This window comes from Colossoma macropomum, unplaced genomic scaffold (genome assembly GCF_904425465.1).
Source record: "Colossoma macropomum unplaced genomic scaffold, Colossoma_macropomum, whole genome shotgun sequence".
Classification (NCBI taxonomy): Eukaryota; Metazoa; Chordata; class Actinopteri; order Characiformes; family Serrasalmidae; genus Colossoma; species Colossoma macropomum.
This window is the reverse complement of record NW_023494786.1, coordinates 24846467-24870486: the sequence shown is the minus strand read 5'-3', so window position 1 is coordinate 24870486 and position 24020 is coordinate 24846467. Positions and strand designations below refer to the sequence as shown.

Here is a 24020-nt window from a genome sequence, read left to right as displayed (position 1 = left end):
TAAGAAAGAGACTGGGCAAAAATGGCCTGCATGGCAGAGTTCCAAGATGAAAACTACTGCTGAGCAAAAAGAACATAAAGGCTCGTCTCAGTTTTGCCTTGATGTTTTGATGATCCCCAAGACTTTTGGGAGAATATTCTGTGGACTGACGAGACAAAAGTTGAACTTTTTGGAAGGTGTATGTCCCTTTACATTTGGCGTAGAAGTAACACAGCATTTCAGAAAAGGAACATCATACCATGGTGGTAGTGTGATGGTCTGGGGCTGTTTTGCTGCTTCAGGACCTGGAAGACTTGCTGTGGTAAACGGAACCATGAATTCTCCTGTCTACCAAAAAATCCTGAAAGAGAATGTCCGGCCATCTGTTCGTGACCTCAAGCTGAAGCGCACTTGGGTTCTGCAGCAGGACAATGATCCAAAACACACCAGCAAGTCCACCTCTGAATGGCTTAAGAAAAACAAAATTAAGACTTTGGAGTGGCCTAGTCAAAGACCTGACCTGAATCCGACTGAGATGCTGTGGCATGACCTTAAAAAGGCGGTTCATGCTTGGAAACCCTCCAATGTGGCTGAATTACATCAATTCTGCAAAGATGAGTGGGCCAAAATTCCTCCACAGCGCTGTAAAAGACTCATTGCCAGTTATCGAAAACGCTTAATTGCAGTTGTTGCTGCTAAGGGTGGCCCAACCAGTTATTAGGTTTAGGGGGCAATCACTTTTTCACACAGAGACCTGTAGGTTTGGATTTCTTTTTCCCTTAATAATAAAGACCTTCATTTATAAACTGCATTTTGTGTTTACTTGTTATCTTTGTCTAATATTTAAATTTGTTTGGTGATCTGAAACATTTAAGTGGGACAAACATGCAAAAGAATAAGAAATCAGGAAGGGGGCAAACACTTTTTCATACCACTGTATATTCAAACACAGGCATTTGAAGTTACATTCTGATCATGTAATTTTAACGAATGTGCTAGCTTCCAACATAGGTCAGTAACATGACGATATGTTATCATTTTCGCTATAAATCGATAATTAGCAACACTTTTCTAAGTATACTGCAGGTATTATCAACACTTCTATAAATATGAATACTAATAGACAACCTGTCAACAACAACAGTTATTTTTCATTCTTAAATAGTTGAAGATAGTTAACTTACAGATAATTGAAAAAAATGTAACTGCATGCACAATTTCATAGCCGTTTTAAATGAGACATAGAAGTTACAATACAAACACAGAAATATATAAAATGGAAAAAAAAACTTAGTAAAAGAGTAAGAAAAACATCTATAAATTAAGAAAGACTACACAGTCTGTGTGCATTTGTAACTACGACAACTAACATACCTGTTGTTTTATGTAGTATTCTGTAGCACAGAACAGTATCTCTCAGCCTGAACAGTTAGACAAAATTCACATTTTAATCAGGAATGTGCAGCACTTCAAATCAGAACACTAGCCTACTAGAAAAATTAGTAAGCTGTGTCACTGGCACAGACAAACAATTACACAGCCAGAAAAAAGAGAAATCAATAAGCCTGCCCCCAAAAATCCACCCCAAAGCAGTTGTAGTTTTCAAGACAACATCATCAGAAGGAGGTTTCCCTAGTCTTTAAACCAGAAAACGTCACTCTAGACACTACTGCAGCACCACTGCAGGAGGCAAGTAGGCATGTTTGCCACAGGTGTAGCGATGGTTGCATTTATTTTTATTATATTTTGAGTGTCCATTTAAAATGTATGGCTCTTAACAAAATCAAGAGACAATCAGTTAGGCAGTAACATCCAAAGCACCCTACCCCCTCCAATGGTCCGCATTTTTGCGCCAACCTGACTCACAGCACATAGGAACGGAGGAAAAATGTGGACCGTCTGGGAGGCCCTGAGGACCAGGTTGGGAAACACTGCTATAAACAATACCAAGTCTGGAGGTTAGCAATTTCTCATTGCATGACACTATAGCAATATAGAGATATTGAGTTCCGTGTTCTTTTATTAGACCTGCTGAAAGTGGCAGAAAAGTAATACCTGGCCAATGAATACAAAAGTGCATGGTGAATATGATGCTTTGCATGTGACCCTTTCAAGTACAAAATTTTCAGAGACCCTTTTTACTCAGTGCAATAGGGTCGACACTAACTAACCAATGCAAATCACCTATTATAGCCATTACAGTCAAACGGGCTCAGTCTTCTCTAAAGAGCTAGTCAAAACATCAACTGCACTTAAAAGCATACTCCATCTTATCTGTTAGTACTACATCTACATATCTGCTTAATGTAGCGTTTCTAAGTGGGCCTGAAATGGTTATCAAATCCATCAGAGGCATTTGAGTAGCAGGAGGCAGAGACCACCCGGAGCCCTTCATTTGAACTGCACTGGAGGAAACTGCTGTATCTCCAGTAATTAGCATGTGTACCATTTGGGCTGGTTTAATTCACAAAATGCTGAGGGCCATAATGCAGAGTACGCAAGACTAACTTCACCTCTTCCAAAGTGAACCCTCTATGAAAAAATGCAATAGGATATAGAATCAAATACTGTGTAAGCTATAGATCTCTTACCAGCGCTACATTTGAACAGCAGTCTACCAACCCTTCATCTTCACCTCAAAAGTCAGACAGCACTGTTGTAAAAGCAGCAACTAAACCAATTTAGTGAAAAAAAAGTTCTTCTAGTCTTTTGCGTCCAAAAAAGACAGCTGTATAAAAATTCAAAGTTTTCTGGAATGATAGAATTATGGATCTGAGTCCTCAAGGTTATGTTACATAATCAAATTGTGCTTCCTGTCTTTCATATGAAAGGACACTGTTGCAAGGTCAGATGGAAATTTGCTTAACAATGCGATTAAGCAGTGCACAGTCTATTATGCAGCTCTATGGTGAAGATATTTAGAAAGTAATTATACTTGCACCCTCATGCTGTGGAACAGATTCATAGAGGAGGCCTGCTGAATAATTAAGCATTTCCTGTTTCTATTTCTGGCTGGCTAAAGAGTCAGGAAGAGATGAGGTTAATCCATGGATATGATCATTTCATGACTAGGCTACATGACTGATTTTGCTATACAGGAGCTAAGCATCTCATTTGACAAGTAAATATATATATATATATGTATATGAGTGAACACATTTTTCTAATACAATACAGAGTGATAGCAGCTTATACATTGGTAGAAAATAATGTACAAATGGCCTTCAACGTGGTAGCTTTCATGACAGTTTGAGCAGTAGCATCGCTGTAACTACTATCTAGCGTGATGGCAGCCTCAGCCTCAGATGCTCCACCCACACGAAAATGGAGCAACTTATATTTTGCTCACAAAGTTGGCCACAAATATCAGAATTGTGTCTGTTAGATTGTGATTGGCTATGAGCACGACAATGTACACGCACTTCCACATAGTGATTTTTATCGTTCACATGGTAAATAAAGTTTTGTTTTTTCAGTTCTGGTCAGGAATAGCAAACAGCTGCTTGCAACGGGCACTGTGACAAAACATGAACCTCGGAACCACGGAAATGTATGTCAGTGGGATTTTCATAATCGTCTCTCCCTACATGTGGTGCCAAAATAGTAGGCTGTGATTAGTGGTTTGGCATGTCAGTCAAGCAGCCTCTTCCTGTCAGAGTAGGCGGTACTTGGCAGAAGCCTGGCTAACAAGACTAGCATGAGGGTAACATCACTATTTTCAAATATAAGTGGTTTTTTAGTAGTGAAGCTGTGTTACTGAATACATGTAGCAGGATAACGTACTCAAGTCATGCACTGTGCATTTATCTTAAAATGACCCAAGTCTTGCCTCTCTTGGTTATTGTTGCTTTGTCTGACAAGCTTTTTACTATAGAGTTTTCAATGGCAATTTCAGATGCGTTTTCTGTGTAAATTTCATTGCAATATCAGATGAAGTTTTCCAGTTTCCATATGAAGACTGCACATATAGCACAGATCAGAGGCTAAATCAGAGGATAAACCCAACAAATCACAGTCAAGAAGTGAGATATGGTGATAAACAAGGAGAACTGTTCCCGTACAGTAGGCTAGGTACTTTTTTTTTAATGATTTTATGGATTTTAATAATAACATTTAGAATAATATGACATGCTGACCATACTAGAACAACATTCATCTCTGTATTCTGCTGGTCAGCCTGCACAGTTGACAGAAGCAGGTCAACCAATGCTTAGGATTAGCTGCTGTTGATATGATCTTGTGATGAAACGCTGTTATCATCTCCTTATCTGACTATGTACACATAACCCTGAGCAAGTGAAAACAAGAGATTATCTAATATCAAACCAAAATAACTTCAGTGTTCTGCTGGGTGAAAAAGCATTCGTCTTAAGACCTTCCTCAGCCGTAATGATACAGACCCACAACTGTCAGGGTGTTTTACTTGTCACCACTTTCAGCAGTTTTCATGTCACAGGGAAGCCTTTTTAAATTAGCCCAGCATGCAGGAAACTAAGGATAATCAAAGTGACAATCTGAGCATTATGCAGCTATACCTGCCCATGTTTTCACATACAAATGTCTCAAGTGGGGATGAGCACTATGATGACATTTTATCATCATCGTGATAAATTACACCACAATGCAGTTTTCTGAGTACATCATGGGGAATTGTCAGAACAACATTTTTGTGTGCATATTATAAAAAGAGAGACTCAATTCTAGATCTAGTTATAGACAGCCTGTAAAAACCACCCAAAACAACAACCACCAGTGTAGTACCTACTTAAGATGCATAGTAACAAGTAGCTGACTGGATTAAAAACCATTACAGCATTATCTTATTTTATCTAATTTTATTTTCACTAGTTGGTATATTTTAGTTTGTCAAAGCATTTCTGAAATATGTTACTACTATAATACTGTTTTGCTGGCATATTGTTACTGTTTGTTTGATCTTTTTTTACAAATCTAAACAAAAAATAATTAATTACATAATATAAAATATTGTGTTACACATTGTGTATTATGAAAATATCTTCAAGTATTGTGATGTCTTATTTTTGCCATGTCATCCACCTTTCGCCCAAAGCCTTCTTAAAAGTTTGGATCAACTTTAAGTACCTTAATAAAAGAGGGGTCGAACTAATTATGACTGAGATGAAAAAAAATCTTTATCTTAATGAGCTCCAGGCTTAACATATTCTCTGGACAGTTTAACAAACTTGTTGACCCCTTGCTCCAAAATACCCCAAGGAAGAGTGCAACATGTGTGAGGAGGGGTCTAAAGGAGCAGTCTCTTTTTCCGCTGCCTCATTTCCTATCACCAGAAAAAGGAGAATAACAGTCTCCAGTCAGGGAAATGGTTCAGCACTTTGGACTATGCTGTGCAGGACATTTAGACAAAAATTAAGTGAAAGGCTGACACACAGGCACTTGCTATGTAGCCAGAGACCACAGACACCAGGCAAGCAGCTCCATGTGAAAATTGCACATAATCTCAGGTCCTCTCTACTAAAATACTCAACCTTAAAGGAATATTCTGACATTTTCAACCTAATCTCCATTTCTTCCTCTATATTGCATTATTGATTGCTATAGGTCATCGATATAATTAGAAAAGAATTTAAAACCTGTTGATCTATAATAGAAGCCATGAGCAGTTGCTGAAATCCACCAAAATGTTTGAAATACATGAGTATATAACATTTGTAATATACAATACAAATTCAAAAAACATTCAAACTCTAATACAGGGCACTGAGTGAGACAGACATGAGAGAATGTCTTGTTAAAACTTGTGATGTTTTACAAGAGAAACTTCAGAACAGTGGACCAACAAAGAGCCTTCCCTAAACTGTTACCACAAAGCTGGAAGCATATAATTAACTAAAATGTCTTTGTATGCTGCAGCATTAACATTACCCTTCACTGGGCATTCTGGGCCAGTTACTGTAAGCTCATGTATGAACTCATACACATAAGCTCATGATTGCTCTAAATATAAATGTTAGTTCCAAGTGTATATCTGTAGTATTTTAGGGGTTAAATCAGCAGCGCCTGTCTCAGGTGATACGGCACCGGTTTGTTAACTGTAACTGAGGCTTGTACAGTGGACAGTGATAAGATGAAGCTGAAGCTTCTTATTCTTATTTCCCATTCCACCTTAAATGATGCAGCAGTTACATTCAGATGCATGTATGGGCGCTTGAGTGCAACTGCTGCAATATTTAAGGTGGAGTAGAAATTTGAATAAGAAGCTTCAGTTTAGAGAGATTATCATTTCTAATTCAGCATGACTCTGTCAATCTAGCCACAATATCATCATATCTGGAACTGGTTGACATGACAGGCATTGCTCTACAGATTTTATTACATTTTTTACATTACTGCAGGGATGTAGGCACAGGTTGATCACAAACCTACCCAATCAAATGGAGGAAGAATATTTATTAAGCGGAATATTTAATGAGGATAAAATTTGTTTTCTGCATGTGCTGTTGTTGAATTATGGCCAGTCAAATCATTATGTTCTCCGCCAAGCTCCACCTTACTTTCTCAGCCCTCAACCCTGCTTAGCAACTGTTGCTGTCCACCATTGCTTCAAGCCATCAGTTCGTTATCATTCGCCAGGTTTTGAATTTGAAACTCCTGCTGCGGTTAAAAGATGTAACTGGGGACGTTTGAAAGGCTCGCTGTCCCTTAAAACAAACAAAAAAAACAAATGTAAATAAAAACATTGTCATTGGTTTTCTGCTCTCTCAAAATACTGTTTTCCTACAAAATCTGGCATGGGCTTTGAGAAAATGTCAAAGCAAAGGTCTAATGTTACTTCAGTGCATCAAATCATTACAGGTAAGATATAAATGGACCATAAGAAATTTTTTGCTTTGATGATTGGGTTTAGGTTTTTAAGTTTTGTTGTGTTTTTTCCTCGTCTTTATACATCTTTGCTGTCTAATTTGTTGTCTTCTCTGGGCAGAAGTGTCTCATGCTTTATAGTGGTGCTGCAGAGTTTGTTGTGTTTATGGGACTCCAGCTTTCTAACTGATTTCTGTTGTTTTGTACCAGAGTGAATGTGTTGGAATATATAGGGTTATGACTGCACTGCTGTTAGGAACAGCCAACAGTCTTATAGGGTTTGGAAATTGTATCTATGAGGTTGGTAAATGCACTTTTTTTTTGTGTGTGTGTGTGTGTGTGTGTGTGTGTGTGTGTGTATAGAGTTTGGTGTGGGCTGGTCTACATCATGTAACTCCCGGCCTAAAAACAAGCCCCACTCCGGCCTGGGCATATAGTGTATGTACGATCAGGCAGAGTCTGTGAAACTCCACCCACACAACGACTAAAGTTACATGTTACCAGAAATCCCTCTCTGGAAAAGTAGCTGCATCTGTATAAGAACAAATTTTATAATTTACAAAATCTTAATTTATAAAAATCCTCAACTCGGGATTTTATAAAGGTGTTTGAAAAAGCATTTACTAGTTTAATGGCTCCTTTTATAAACGCGCTGGTTAGTCATTGAGTCAAGTACAGGGAAATGCGTCCAAATTATTAACCTTGGCAATCAATCTTACGCTACACATGAGCCAGACAGTAATTAATTTGAAAACACTGGAGTTCACATTTAACTACTCTTAAAGCAGCTGAATAACTGCTCTCAGGTTTTCTCACAAGGACAGCGCTTATCAACACTGCAAAAGTCCTTGAAAAGTTTCATTGCTGAGTCACATGTTAACAAAGAGAAGTCAGCCTGCTGCGTCACACATTGGAGCAAAACCTCTTCAACCTGTCAGTATGGCATGGGGATGCAATAAAACAAACCACATGACATAATCTATCTTGGGACCACTGTCATTTGGGGAATCATCTGTATGAACAACAAAGGGTTGTACATATTGAACTGTTGTTTGCTCTGTTGCAACCATACCAATATCTGCTGTCTGTTGAAGAAAATGAGGCCAATCTTGGATAGATTCTCCTGTAATCAATGCAGTGTGGAACAGAAAGGACACTGCCATTACTTTCTGATTTGTCAGGATGATGTCAAACCTGAAAATCTGGAGCAGTTGATGGGTCATGTATTATTACTGGGAAAAGAAATGCTTGTTCTTGTTTGTCCTGAGAGTGATTAGTGCTCTGATAAGAGTGCAGCTTCCTCAGTAAACAAACATAAAAATACACACAGTACTGCAAAAAAGTCAGAGATCACCTTCATTTATTTCATTTCCCATTAAAACATCCATTAAGCACAAATTATTCATTTCAGTATCAGGAAAAAAACAGAAAACTACAAAAAAGCCTCAACAATTTAATACTACATTGAATCTTCAGCATTGAGTGTGGCCACTCTTTGCCTTTATTACAGCTTCTATGCTTTTTGAAGACTTGTTTTCAGTTTATCAAAGAAATCTGCAGAGATATTTTTCCACACCTCCAAAGTTCAGTCTTAGAAGTTGGTTGCATTTTCTGCCTCTCACAATCTAAGTAATCCCAAAAATACTCAGTGATGTTGAGGTCTGGACTCTAGGGTGGTCAGTCCACTGTTCTGAGAACATCAGAAGCTTCTTTGTTTGGTTTTCTTTTCTCAGTAAGAGCTTCTTGACAGCTACACATCCTTTCAGATTCATAGCGTTGAAGGATGGACAGAAATACCTGTGGATTTTTTCAGATCTGAAGCAAGAGTGGAGCTTGACTTTCTCCTCAGTCTTGAAGATAAAAGCTTTAAGTACCATTTATCTGACAATGACAGTTTTGGTGGTCTACCAGATGTCTCATTTTCTCCTATGTTGGAAACCCCAGTTGTTTCACTTATTTTCTTGACTGGTAAAACTAAATTTTTGTCTTGCTGTCCAAAGAAAACAAGCATCTCCAAAACAGTAATTTTACAGGAGAAAGCAAAAAACACCCTTACCTTTCAATGTAAGTCAATGTAAAGAGGTGATTTTAAAGCATTTCTATTGGTCTATTCAACATGAAATTTTAAAAGAATGTAAAGGACAGCCGGTGTGTTAAAATGATGTAGAAAAATACAAATCAACAAAAATGGACAGCGACGATATACCAATGCAGTTAAATGGAATAAACTTCCTGATTCAAGTTGAGAGGAGCTTTAAATATGTTTTGAAGAAATAGCTGCTTAACATATGATATTGTGAATCCGGCAATTTTCATTCATCGTTTTCATCTATTACAGTCTGTCATCTTGCTATCTTTTATGAGGATGAGAAATTAAATAAATGATGGTGGTCTCTGACTTTTAAACAGTCTTGTAGATATAATATTTTCAATTATAAATGTTTTTGTTCAATTAAAATGAAATATCCTAACACTTACGACTCAATGATTAGCCTGATGATCATGTTAAGAATGATGTTACTGAGGGCAGGGAGTTCAGAAATACCTATGCACTGGCTCATAAGCAACAGAATTTCATTAACAGGTTGTTTGTGTTCGACTCCCTTTTTACTGAACGTCCTCCAGCACTGACTCAGCCAGCCTCCCACTCACCCTCCCCACGCCAGCAAGGAATACAGTTTTCAAGTGACCATCTGTTTGCTCAACACCACCTTGCACAACGCCCAAGCTAAAATACTCCCCATCGGAGCAAGTGTGAGTGCAACCTCAATTTTAGAGTGTCTGGAAAGTCTGTTATTTGAAAACTACCAATCTGAGACCAACAGTCATTTTGAACATTATTGTAGGCTTGCCCTCTTTTTACACCGGAACACACTAAATCAGAGGTTTAAGGATGGGTGAGCTGGCAAGATCAGGTGTTCTGCAGCTGACACTGAATAAATATTTGGGGTGGCTGACATTTTCAGTGAGAACCTTCTCATTCTAACTGTGTGCATGTGTCTTGGGTGTGGTGGCAGATTTGGCTTTGGTTGAATTTGAAAATGTACACTTAGCAATGGCTTAACACCTATGACAGACAAACAGACAATGGCCCAGATGAAAAAAAAACAAATTCAGACAAACCCCCCCGCCCCACCCCCCGCCCCCCCCTACTACACAAAAAAGTGAACACTTTTTTGAAACTGTGCATCTCTTGGCCTCTTCTGGGGATCTCCCATATGCCTTCCTATTTTTGTTTTGATCTGATCTTTCTAATTTGATGATTCACATTTGCATGGGTAAGTGACTCAAATCTGTCATTAATGTGAATGCATCTTAATTAATAACATCACATGATCATATAAATGATCATATCAGTGATCATATAAATCGGAAATCAACTAATTAGCAGAATAAGCTGTATCATACAAAAGAGATTTTTAACAGCTCTCTGTTGTTCATTAGAGCAAGACAAGGGCAAAAAAATGGTCAGATGCATTGCCTTCACAGTGTTTACTGCTGTGTCAAGTTGAGCAGATTTATTACTCAGTTAAATTGGCACAAATTTGGCACTGAATTTTTGGCTTAACATCAAACAGATCTGATGTTTTCAGAGCTATGTGGACATCCAAAATCTGACCTTTTCAAACCAGATCTAGGTAACTTTCATATGCGGTCCTAGATGTCTGTTTCATGGCCATGCAACCAGATCGGAATTCATTTTTATTTTTCTTTACCACTGCACATGCACATACCAACATCATCTTCCCGTGTTCGCAGCACTGCAGTAGCAAAGATCAGGTCTGAGCAAGAAATCGAAATTGAGCAAAAAGGCTTCTAATGTGAACTTGGCCAAAGTGTCTCAGATTTGATCAGAAAAAAATCAGATGCGTGTCCACACAGCTCTGAAAATATCTGACACTACAAGGCCAAAAATCAGATTTGTGCCATTTGTCTGGTAATGGGAATACAGCTTAAGTGCATCCTAACTCCTAGCAGAGTAGTGAGGGACAGGCTTATGCTACGCACGCACCCATGCTTAAATAACTGTCTTTTTTTTCTGAAGTCGCTTATAAATTATAGGTATCATGGTTTGTGGGGTTTATTTTAGAAGACAGCTGGAGCAGCAAGCATCAAATAGTTCTGGTTGAGAACTTTTCTTTATCAACACCAAACCAATCTGCTTAGTATATCATTAAAGCTCTAAGGAATCACATACAGTAATGTAGAAAATCTGGAAAATCAAACCGAATCTTAACCCTGGAATCGAAAACTGTATCAAACCTGAAAAACTGTCATAACAAGTTTCTATTTCAACAGCACTAGCATATGCTTACACGGAAGTGAAAGTACTACATAACGCTCTTTCTCTGAGTAACCCCAAAGCAGTGCGTGTTGAGCATATTGCTACTAATACACTTGAGAGCTTTTTTATGGGGTGAATCCTAACATGAGCACTCTGCTGAATGCTAAATAACCTCCATTTAGAAAACATGTTACTTCAGTGAGCGTTCAGTACAGAACTGCGTAGAGTCAGAGTCAGCAGTGAGTTTATCTGTGTCTCTGAGTCTGGCACTAAATCATAGGGAGTAGTCTGGCACAGCGCAGAAGAATTCCGGGTAGTTATCTTCCTTCAAGTGAAAATTCCAGGGAGATTTAAAAACCTTTGCTGTGCAAACAGTCACGTAAGGTATGCAAGTTCAGAGGTCTCCTAGACTGAATGAGAATTAGCTAGTCTTAAAAATGCAGCTGTAAGAAACGTTTCCCACTTCACAGACAGCTCTTTGATATAATGAGGAAACCCAAGATTTAAGACAGGGATAAAAGCCAAACAAATCTGCTGACAACACATTAAAGCAGTGTTAATAGAACTTCAAAGCCAATCACCGTGGGTGGTGTGGGCCCATCTTACAAGAAAAACCTGCTGAAAAAGGAAAACTATGCACAACTTCAAGCCAAATTACGCCTCCTCTCGGCTCAACAGTTTAGAAAGCCTAATTGAATTTTGACATGATCGATACAGCTTGTTAAAGGAATCAATGGCAATGAGGTAAAAAACAAATCTTTCAAACCAAGTTCAGATATAATATTATGAATGTGGAAGTGAAAAACTACATCTGTGCAAAGATTTCTAGTTTGCTCTCTCAGACTGTTATGAAGTTAACTCAGCAAAATTTGACCCCAACTCACCTTTTTCTTTAGTGTCTATATGTTGATTGATTACAATGACATTTAGTGTAACTGATGGGAGGCACTGCTTCTATTAAAGAAGTGAAATTAAGAGTGCTCCCCCTTGTGGAGGATGCTTACCCTGCTAAACATGAGAGAGTAAGGCCCAATCCCCTTTCACCCCTTGCCGCTACCACTTAGCCCTTAGCCCTCTGTTTTGTGCGTTCATGTCTAGGGTTGGGGTGTCCCAATTTTTGTTGAGACAGAGGGGGAGAGTGAAGTGTTAGGGCTACATGGCCCTCCAAACGGAGAAAAAGAAAAACTGACAAGACGGCTGCGCGAGCGACCAAAGAAACTGACAAATGTGAGCATTTTCTCCATTAAAAAATTACAATAACTATCGAGTTCTCTTAGTTTAATGTCGTTTCAATGTATTATGGTTGTTTTCTTCATAACAAGCATAAAAAAAAAAATCACTAATAGCATGCTAATGTTTCGGTAGCTAGCTAGCTAACTTTCCCGTTCCACCTTAAATAGTCCAGCAGTACTGATGCCTGAAGCGCCAGAATGTAACTGCTGCACGATTTAAGGTGGAATGGGAAAATTTGAGCAAGAAGCAAGTGCTTAACTGACTTCAGCTTCATATCACCAAAGAATTAGTGGTGGGCGATAATATATTATTGTCTTATACCCCTCTTTGACAGCATATGATGCCCTAAATGTAACTAAAGCCCAGCAGCGAGGTTGCTGAACTTTTCCCTTCTCTGCCATCACTGAAGACGCGCCAGGTCGCCTACAGAGCACCGCTAGTAGCCTGTTAATAAAGCAATGTTTTTTTCGTTTTTTTTTGTTTTTTTTTAGGGTTGTCCCATTTCGTAGGGCAAGAATTCAACCACTGAGTTCCAAGGGGTAGTGGGGTAAAAAGGGGTAGGGGTAAAAAGAAGAAATGGGATTGGGCCTAAGTGAGTAAGTGAGTTACAACCCATTTCCAGTACACAAAATCATTTTTTTTTCAGATATTGTTTGAAGTTTACTAATTGTTGTAGACTGTTGGTAATGATACAGATGTGGAAGCGGGAACTAAGATGATCTAAGAGATGCATGTATGAATGTTTATCACTGACTAGCTTTTCTAGTTTAACAACATGGTGCCACCTCAAAATTAATAACCAGTTAGCTCCAAATGCTAAGGACTCTGAAGTAGTACACTTCGTTATACATCTTGACATTATTATTTTCAAGAAGCTTAACAGTGATTCATATACTAACAGTTCATGTGTGACTGAATGTGTGACTACAGTTCATTAAAGAATAATCTAAATATATTTCTGTAGAAATGTATAAGGACAGTGTCTTAAAAACAGTTTAACCTGTTTTTGTATCAACACTAAACACTGTTTGGACTGTCAGATCAATAAGAAAGCCCAAACAGATCTGTCTTTGATTATAGGGCCTTGAGAAGAATGCTACAGGAAGCTGATTTGCTTTTGTCCACAAATATCCTTCAAGGTTAAACATCACACTTTAGTTCCATTTCTTTTATTATTCCCAAAACCACCACAAACTAATCTCTCAGATTGCAGAAAAAAAATTAATAAAATTTTGTGATTGAGGCCTGCTGTAACTAAATGGTAGAAGACTATGCTGCTCCTTCGGCACAAACCAGTTCGCCTCTGCTACACACTGAACAGATCCGCGCTGTATGTGGGATCTGAATTTTTTTGCATCCTAAATTTTGAAAATAGCTTATTCTAAACAATTTGCAAATCGATTATTTGTCCAAAATTAAGTGAATACCATATAAAAATAGAATGCTAGGAATAGCAAATGTTAGCATGACAGTTACATCCTAATGTCTGTATCTCAACCAAGTTGGGCGGTATGTGAATTAGGGAAAACGCCACATGATTATCCACACAATAAAAACTATATTCATTCAATGCTACACAAGGCATATACACCCCATATATAGGGCTGGGCAATATGATTATACTGATCATTATTGTGATAAATTATGTAACAATCTTCTGAGCATATCATATATACTGTCAGTACTTCTTAAAAAAAAAGATCAACTGCATGTTTCATTAAAAAAGGAGCATAATCAGTCCTGTTTAACTGTAATTCAGTGCAGTACGTATAACACAGAATAAAAACATTGGTACTCATAGTTTTTGACAGTATGACATCAATGGGTTTGTTTGCTTATTTGTTTTTGTCCATTCCAACTTGATAGATGTCCCAAAAAAATAAACATTGTGACACAGTGTGCCATGGAAATTTCTTGAAACAGCTTGATATATTATATTTTTGTATTAATATTAATCTGACAACTCTGTAATGATTAAAGCAGTGCACACGGCATGCCTCATAAATATTGTTGGTTCATTAAATGATTAGAGGTCAAGTGTCAAGCTTTAAGTGATTAGTGTTTTGATGATTTGATTCTTTAATCTATCAAGATACTGCAAAGATTTCAGACTTTACAAAGCAGCTTTTATTGCTCTTTACGTTTGATACACAGTGAGTTGTGCTCTGTATTTTTATGAGGAATAAGTGAAAGATTTTAAAGATTGCTTTCATTGCTAAAAATCTCTGAGCCTGCATGGAGACCAACTGTTAGAAATGGTCAGATTTATTTTCATTACAGTATTTCAATTGTCTTCTTTTGTAGAGACACAAATTCTGTAGTCTAACACACAGGAGAAGAGTGTATTTACATAAAAAAAAGAGAAGAACATAAATCAGCCTTTTACAGTGATGTCAGGCCTTTAGAAGAAAACACGAGTGATATGATCCACTTAATGATATAAACTGGATGGAAAATGTCCTCAGAAGAGAAGCGAGGACCTTAAGTATCAGTGAAAAAGGGGTTTCAGTCTCTAGCTGCATTTGTTCTTTTCTCTGAGTTACATAAGGTGTGGAAGGCACTGACTTTTCAACAGCTACTTGTGAAGAAATATGAGTGCAAAGAAAATTTTAGGCTTTCCGTTGAGGAGAGCTCTACAAAAACTTTACATAACAGCCCTTTTATAACAGCCACACTAGTGCCACATGAATGACTGCCAATGATAATTTTACTGACACAAGTAGTCTTACTGTCATTATAACTGACACCAACACATCACCAGAGGCAGAAGGAGTGCAGATGAATGTGAAGTGTATAGCTCACAGTTCAAGCTGAAGCTTTGTTTGCTGTTGCTTTGACTTCAATACAGTATTTTGAAAGAACACAGATGGTTCGCACCACAGCTAAAGGGGACAAAGCAAGCTTTAATACATACAGAAATGGAGGAACATCAAGGAGCTAACAAAAAGATAGTGACATATGATTACAGGAAAATAACACCACAGAACAGTGGCAACATAAATGCTTTCCATAAATAAATTTACATCATTGCAAAGGTCCTTGATGAATGATCTTCGCATTTTTCTCCTCAATAAAAATTACACAGCCAAAGCAAACTGCCAAGAGATCACTGCTCATAGTAACTGTGATGCCTGGAGAACCGGTCGGAGAATAAACTGGGTCAAGCTTTCAGTTCTCCATTTTTCATCCACAGAGGGTCTGGTTCTCTCTACAGTGCTAAGGAAAGGCCAAGAAGAGGACATCTCAAGAGGGGCAAAAAGTGGAGGAGTCAGCAGAACGTCCGAGAGGGCTGAGTTGCGAGCATCTGGAGGCAGACCTTGGAGTGATTGATCACTCTCAGCTGGTGTAATAGATTTTAGCTAAATATAGGCTTTCCTTTAGAGATATGGAGGTATCATCTGCTACTGCATGAAGCTGAAGTCCATTTAGCTCATATTTATTTATATATTTACAAACACTGTAAGCATACAGAAATCAGTGTTTCTAATGCTAAATGCTAATCCACATAGTAGTAGTCACAATTTCTACATTTCATAAACGTTTATGTATCAGCATCGCCTCATTATGTACATGAAAAATATGGGAATTGTGGGTCCATGCAGATATCAAATATCAGTGACCATGCAGATATCCAATAATTTTCATGTACATTATAAGTCGATGCGGATGCTGATACATAAACGTTTATAAAATGTAGAAACTGGGACTACTATTGCATGGATTAGCATTAGAAATACAACACTGATTTTACTCAAAAAACAAGTTAGTAACTTACTTCTGTCAAAATGTAATGGAATAATATTACTTATTACCTGTTGGGAAAAAGTGATCTCATTACTCATTACCTTAATATTATTCTGTAAAACTGACTTGTACCAACTATACAATGGAAAACTCAATAGATCTTTTCAGTAATTTATTCATAAGGATAAAGTTGATTAGCTGTTCAGGTGCATTTGGGGGATCTCTGTTCTTCAGCACAGGGATTTTTATCTAACAATTTCATACTAGCATGATTAGATGGCCCGGAGAATATATATATATATATATATAGAGAGAGAGAGAGAGAGAGAGAGAGAGTTTATGATTATGTTACTTACTATGTTACTTCGTACCATGTTAATCTCAACACTGTTTGCAAATGCAGTTCAGCAAAGTAGCCCACCCTAACATTCTCCTCTTCTGGAGCACAAAAAATACGTCATCAAATATCTGAAATAACAATCAAATCTAAATGTCTGTCCAATACCATATATTTTTTAAGCAATTATCCGCCCACACCAATGTGATTCCAACATGATTGTGCATCCCTACCTGCTAGTACACCAGCTGTATGTTTATTAGATTTATTAGATTGCCTGAAGCAGGCAGATATTCAGCTTTATCTCTCTGAACAGGAACCAGTTAAAAAAAAGCTGTAAATTAACAGCCTTAAGACAAGAGGTTACCTCCTCTAAAGACACACTACTTAGAGATTGGGCGCAACAGTGCTGAACAGTCCTCACTGTAATTGTAAGGGGCTGATGAGCAGTTAGAGACACCTCCTCCTTCTGTGGAGCAGTGACAGTAGTGTGCGATTTAAGATGCCACAGACACGCAGCCGAGACGAGTAGGGTGGTGTGGGAGCACTGGGTGGAAAGTTTAACTGTTCTTTGGTGCTAATTAAAAGCAGCGGGGAGTGACAGAAGAAAAAGCGAGAGACAGTAAGAACTCCAGAGACTAATGCGTGCTCCATGTGCCTCCCACACAATGCAGCATCTCAAGATAAGTCCAGCATAATATAAATGCTCATGCAGACACTGGACATTAGGTCAAACAGTGTGGCAATAAATGTATCACATTACACAATAGGCTTATGGGGCAGGGTGAGTTATAGTAAGAATGTATATATAAAACTATGATTTTATGATGCTCATTTAAAGGGTCCATATCATGACTTTGATGTGCCATGTAAACATTATTGATGTTTAAAGGTGTACCGTTCAATCCACAGTCCACACAGTCCATATACAGAAACAGCCTATTTTAAATTCATCAGTTTTGTGACATATACATCCACGTATTCAGCCCCCAACAGTTTAGCTCCTCCCACTCATGCTGAAGTTAGAATAGAATAGAGATAAAGGCCATTATACATATATAGTGACAAAAAATCCAAACAAACATAAGTTTCTCAGGGAAAAAAACAACAAGAAATATAGAGAATATGGGCCCTCTAAGATTCACAATTACTTAGGGTTCAGTGCGCTGGACGCAGAGGTCTGCTCTCAGGTGAGAGGAGGATAGCAGTCTGAACTTTCTGCATGGGTGACAAAGGAAAGTTTTAATTTGTCTGTTAACTGAGGATGAGCAGACGATTTCCACGACCCAGGAAACAGATATTCTGTTATAGTGAAACTATGTGCAATTGTAACTACAGTTGATGCACACCAAAAAAGTCAAAGGGCCTATATCCTCTGTTTTTCTTGTATTTTGTTTTCCCTAAGGTCCATTTATGTTCATGTACTCAGTGCTTAAATTAAAATGACCATATTCCAGGCCCTCTTTATCCCTTAGATTGTTTATGTTACTATACCTTTAAGACTGAGGCATGTAAATTAGCTCTTTTCTGATTTACTGACCTGTATTGTGCTTCATTCCCAGAGCAGTCCAGGCTGAAACAGTCCGTCTAACTTCAATGTGAATGGGTGGGGCTAAACTGCTGTAAGGTATATGCATAGGCGCTGGTTTCTGTGACATCACAAAACCAATGAATTCATATCAGGCTTTTTGCAGCAAAGTTTCCATCAATGGACTGTGGATAACCGGTTTTGAAATTTTATCAATGTTTATACTACAGCAAAGTCTTTGATTTCAACAAAGCAAGGAAAATTCAGTTTTCCATGATATGGGTCCTTTAAGACATGGTATGTGTACTTGAGACCTGTTTATTCATATGATTGAACTTTTTTGCACTAATGGTAGGGTTAGTAATTGACCAACCTACTGATTATTGATATTTAATGGTAATTAAGTGATTAATTGATAATCAAGTGATTCATTAAATGTCTATTTTAAACATATGTTTAAAGAAGTATCTCTATCGGGATGTTTCTTACTGTACATCAATTAATTGCAGCAGCCCCAATTAATGGTTTTGGAAAAGTTACATGAAAAATTTCTTTAAAACAGACTTTTCTAGGTTTTACTCAAGTGCTTCCTGTGGAAACAGGCCACTCATTCTCAGTTAACTGAGACAAATGGAAACCTTGCTTTGTCACCCATGCACGAATATGTCCAAATCTATTCAGCCGGCTCTCCTCGCTCTGAGAGCAGACATCTGCGCCCAGCACACTACCTGAACCCAAACTGAACCCGATGCCCTGTCTGGGTCCTGATGTGAAAGTGCATTAGAACAATGGCCAGAGAGAGAAGTCTGGTTCTCACAGTTAACGTGCCTGGCTTGCTGTGGAGGAGAAGGTAATTCTGGCTCAGCCCTTAATCATACAGTAGGTGCTGATATGGTTGCCTGGAAAGCCTGCAGATGACAAAGGCATGCAAGGCATGCAGTCACAGGGGGAACATTGTTCTGGTGAAAAAGGAGGACATCAAACTTTTTAAAGGGGCCACATTTATGTGGGTTTTGTGTACCCAAATGACCAGTCAGTCATTCATTTTCTAACCTCTCTTTATCCTTTAGGATTAAACATGCTGTGTTTTTAAGACTGATATGTAAACAAGCTCTGTTCTAATTGGCTCCCTGTATTGTACCTCATTCCAAAACCGTTTTGGGGTGAAACACTATATAACTTTGTATAGTGAATAGGTGGGGCTAAACCTTTGTAGACTGAAGAGGCACATAGATGTAAATGCATTGGTTTTTGTGACACCATAAAAAAACAATGAATTTTAAACCGCTTAATGTTTTGCAGCTTAATTTCCATATATGGACTGGGGAAATAATGGTAGGTTTGGAATCCTTAATGTTTATGAACTACGTCAAACTCCAAAAATTCTGATTTCTCTATAACTCTGTCTAAGCTTCTAATTATCCCAGAGCAAATAGCACATCAGTGCCATCTGTCAGAAGGAGCAAGATATCAGGTAGCCATCTGTATTGGCTGCTACTCAGTAGGGTTCTGCCCAACATGCTCCGCAGAACAAGCTGCCCTAAATTCAACTCTAATTAAGGTTGCAAGAGTGCATAATGCACAAACCTACTAGTTTCTTACATCATTTTTATCAAGCCCACCATTCAACATAATTAAGGTTGTGCTGATTTATACTGTTAAATTATATAATTTATATATACATTATTTTCAGAATGGACAGGAAAGGAGATGAGCACAACTGTGTGAAGGGTACTAGTGGGTAGCAATTCTGTGCCCCATGAAAAATCTCATGCCTAGGCCTCTTGCCTCACCTTGTTTAACTTGGCACAACCTGTCAAAATGTTAAAATGTGCCAAATTTGTATAATAACCCATTTTTGTTATAGCTCCAAAATCCCAGCTCTTAGTTGTGCTGTCACCTCTAGCATGCAGCAAACTGTGAATATGAATAAGTAACCCGCCTGCTATCAATATTCTCAAAAGCACTGCATCCTGACTGCTGAAGCAAAAGAGAAACATTATTGAAAACCCCCTAAACTCTCAACAATCATACTCATTTATCATGATCATTTAATTTAGTCATGGAATAGTGGAGATATACCAGTTTTAACTTATACTTTTCCCCAGGCTGAACGATAAGACACTGATGCTAGAGAGTGTCCTTAGCATTCTTAGTGAACACTAGACCACATTCTACTTTGTCTTCACCTTCTGGTTAAACCTTCCATTTCAGTGATTGAGAAAACATAAAACGAGAAGGGATGTTTGTTTTATGAGGGAAAAACCCAGAAATGCTGTAAATTTGCAGCAGAACATGGGGTTTTGTTTAGGCCGCTCTGTTGGATTTGACACCTGCAGTTACTATAGCATAAACTTTCTTTTCTTTAAGTGTGATTGGGCTAAAACACTGAGTGCTTAGATGTATAGAAGGACAACAATAAGCCTGTGTCTTCATGCACTTCAATCTTATCAAACTTAAGACAATACAGATAAGATGCCGATGCCAGTGGGGGATCATAATTGCTTTAATTTCTGCCAATTACTGAAGAAAATTCTTACTGATCTAATCATCTGAGACTCTCTCGCAAACTCAGCAGCTAAAAACAGACTTCGTCTAGGAATGATAGGAAGAAAAGTCCTCCAGTTTCATTATAACTCAATCTCACATTTTAAATATGTAACTGGATGTAGGTGAAGCTCCCTGTCGATTTCTTTTTTTTTTCGGTATATAGTCAGTGGGCTCTGAGACAAAACGCACAGTACGTAATTACTGGACACGTGCGTGGGGGGTACTACCTAATCAAAGACAGAGCAAATCTACACTCCCTCTAGGACTGACAGTAATAGCAGGCAATTTCCCAGTATCACCCATCACACGTATGCTAACAGAGACAATACCATGCTGTGTTTTCCGTGCCAGATAAATGAACACTCTCAGTTTCCTTAGTGATAGATAGTGATTCTTTTTATAGGCACTAAAAATGGGAGTATGCCTTTTTCTCAGTGAGCATCACCAGAAACAGCAATGATGTTGATAAGAAGCACCAGCATTAATAATAATAATAATAATAATAATAATAATAATAATAATAATAATAATAATAATAATGGTTTTGTTGGTGCAGAACTAAAACCTAAACAGACAGTGACAAATGTGTTATATCTGAAATGGGCAGAGCAATTTAGACTTACATACACTCAGTGGTAACTTTATTACAAACCCCTACTTTGTAAATGCTATACTTTATTGAAACCACAGGAGAAATGTGTAATTTTGCTGCCTAATTATGCCTGAAAGCAGCACAGCATCACCAGCACAGCACCGCCCAGGCACCACTGGCAACCCTACTGCTTGTCTTTTTCAATGCACAATTTGTGTTAGTCAACCTGCAGCTTCTCATCAGTGGTCAATTTCGGACCACAGAGCTGCTCTTGGCTGGATATTTTTGGGTAGTGATCCATTCTCAGCCAAGCAGTTGTGTTAGCATCTGTGTTAGTCAACCTGTAACTCTTCACCAGTGGTCACTTTCTGACCACAGAGCTGCTCTTGGCTGGATATTTTTGGGTGATGATCTCTCTCAGCCTAGCAGATTTCCTGAGATGTGTAAAAACCCCAACAACGCTGTTGTGCCTGACACACTTATACCTGCACCAAACACACTACCATACCACTAACATGTCAATGCCTACATAAAATCTGGTCAGTGGTAAATGAGGTTTGCTAAATTGTGCATTACAACAGAAGGGCTTCAGTCTGTAATAATACAACCCATACAGTGGACTTCATAAAGTGGCTAGTGGGTGAAAGTACACAGTAGGAGGGTATTTCTAATAAAGTGTAGAGGGAACGTGGGTTTGAGTTGCTAACAGCTGAGAGCTTTCCATTGTTATCAACAGAGAAAAACTGATTTAGCGTTGTTTTTCCCCCTTATCGGTAAATGTCAATGAATAATGACTGAGTTATTTGAAGAGAATGATAAGCAATGGGTTTGATCTTCAGATTAATCATATGGAAATCTATCAGGTCAAAGTGTATACGTGCCTTGCAAAACGAGACACTCCAAGGCTGATTAACCCATGTAAGAGGAGATGGAACAGGGTGAATAAGCACCAGTAACCCTGGCTGTACGGAGTCTGTCCTTGAACGACACGTGTAATCAGAATGCCAGTTTATGGCTGCTGTAAGTTGTGCCATTTAATCTGTGATCTGTAATCGAGTATTTGGACTCCAGAGTCATCGAGACAAGGTGAGGAGTCTGCTACAGTGTGCCATTATGTGTTACACTGTGCAGACAGACAGGTTGAAAGAATACATACGGACGGAACAATGGAACAATGGTGTCTTGTAGGAGCACTTAATGTTTCCTTATCCAGTACTTCAGAGAATAAATCTCAAGGAAAAAAAGGTTTACGTCAGTATCAGCTAGTACTGTTAGAAATATCACCTACACTGCTATACAATTATATGGAGGTGGGTAATATTATGATATTTTATGGTTACTGTAATGCTTTTATGAGCATTGTCCATATATAAAGAACACTGCCCAACTGTATTATTCATTAAAAGATAGCATAGACCTGTTTAATTGGCTTTAGTGCAGAACAGGATGTGAAAAGCTGAATAAACACTATTGTACCCCGAACTTTGGATGGCTGTTTTTAAATGTGGCACCACCTGTGCATTGTGTATGTGTGACAAAATATTGCGATGCATAACATATATCGTATATGAAAAAGTCTTTAAGTATTGCAATGTGACATTTATGGCATAGCGCCCATCCCTACCATGAAAAGGCCTTTTAGTTTTAGCGATATTTTTAGTAATATGACAGATAATGAGCATGTAACATAGGACATAACAACCATAAAATAACAGGGCTTCTGTTGCCAAGCAGTTTATTTTTCTTATTTTTATATTTTCATGGTATCCAGGACCGAACTGCGCCGTCATTTTCTGAGTGCTTCAAAGTGTTTTGAAAGAACAGCATAAAATACAATCAAAATATTTTTAAAATATCATGTATCTTTTCCTTTCTAAATGTTCATAATACTTTATAAAGCTCCCTTTTGAATTAGTTTTAAGGAAAAAGGACCAAAACAGCACACACTGACAGCTGGCTACTAAGGAAACATGACTTCATTGAAACTTCAGCAATCCTAACTAAAATACCGTCTGCTACCGTGATATACTGAGGAAATATCGCGATACTAAAGGTTCTCCTCTTCGTCCAACACTTGCAGCCTTTACAAGCCTATAGACTGTCACCACTAGAACATCCCAAAGAGTCCAAATAGTGATACAGCGGTCGGTTTTATTCAGAAACTTTCAGTCAAAAGAAGCAGAAGAAACTGATTAATGGAGCAACCCAACCCAGAGGTTCGTCAAAAACAGAATTAAAGCCATATGTATTGACAGTCAAGCTTACAACGCTAAAGACTAGATTAGCCCTAGCCTGCCTGAGAGAGCCTAATCAATTAAACATTAAACCGCCCTGTTTCCCCAACACTTAAAATTCAGTGAAAAGTTGAGAGCGTGCTTAAATTTTCTTACCTTTTCCAGACTCGGTTGCTTTCCGTCCCTAAACCAGGTGAACCGCCGTGTTTCCTCAATGAACTCTTTACACGCCTGAAGGAGACACCGCTGCTCTGCCAAAGAAAACCTCCCCAAACGCTCCACACACGCAGGAAAGCTGGAGCAGACCTAGTCTTTTGTTCGTGAGGGTATTTCGTGTGTGAACTATCTCGGGTTTAATCTAAAACTACGCTGTTTTTCTTCTTCTCCTGCGTCCCGGTTTCACCTTGTTTGCCTTGCTTTCGTGCTGTCAGTAGTGTTGGGCTAGTAAAGGCACCACAGCCCGGAGCGTCTCCGTGGAGTAACCTGTGATAGTAGAGCAGAGATGAGTGGGCGGAGCCGAACACTGTGCTGTCCAATGGTGCTCTCTGCCGTTCATTTACATGGAGCATCAGTACAGCTGTAGGCTCACATACATTACTGTAATGAGGACGAGTGGAGTGATCTGGAATCATGCTGAAGTAAAAGCATTGCTGCTTTAATCAAATAACGACCTAAAGGGCCCAGATCCTACATTTTGC

At 38.4% G+C, this 24020-nt stretch overlaps 1 protein-coding gene across 3 annotated transcripts in view; it reads right to left on the bottom strand.

Moving 5' to 3' along the window:
• Positions 1-23812, bottom strand: part of gdpd5b (glycerophosphodiester phosphodiesterase domain containing 5b) — a 68246-nt gene extending 44434 nt beyond the window's left edge. For 2 of the 3 annotated variants that reach the window (XM_036564717.1, XM_036564711.1), the window contains exon 1: positions 23479-23811. The gene's annotated coding sequence lies outside the window, so the exon portion shown is untranslated. Of the gene's footprint in view, positions 1-23478 lie in introns of all 3 variants that reach the window. The other variant, XM_036564701.1, reaches the window with a different exon arrangement.
• Positions 23813-24020: the final 208 nt, after the last annotated feature.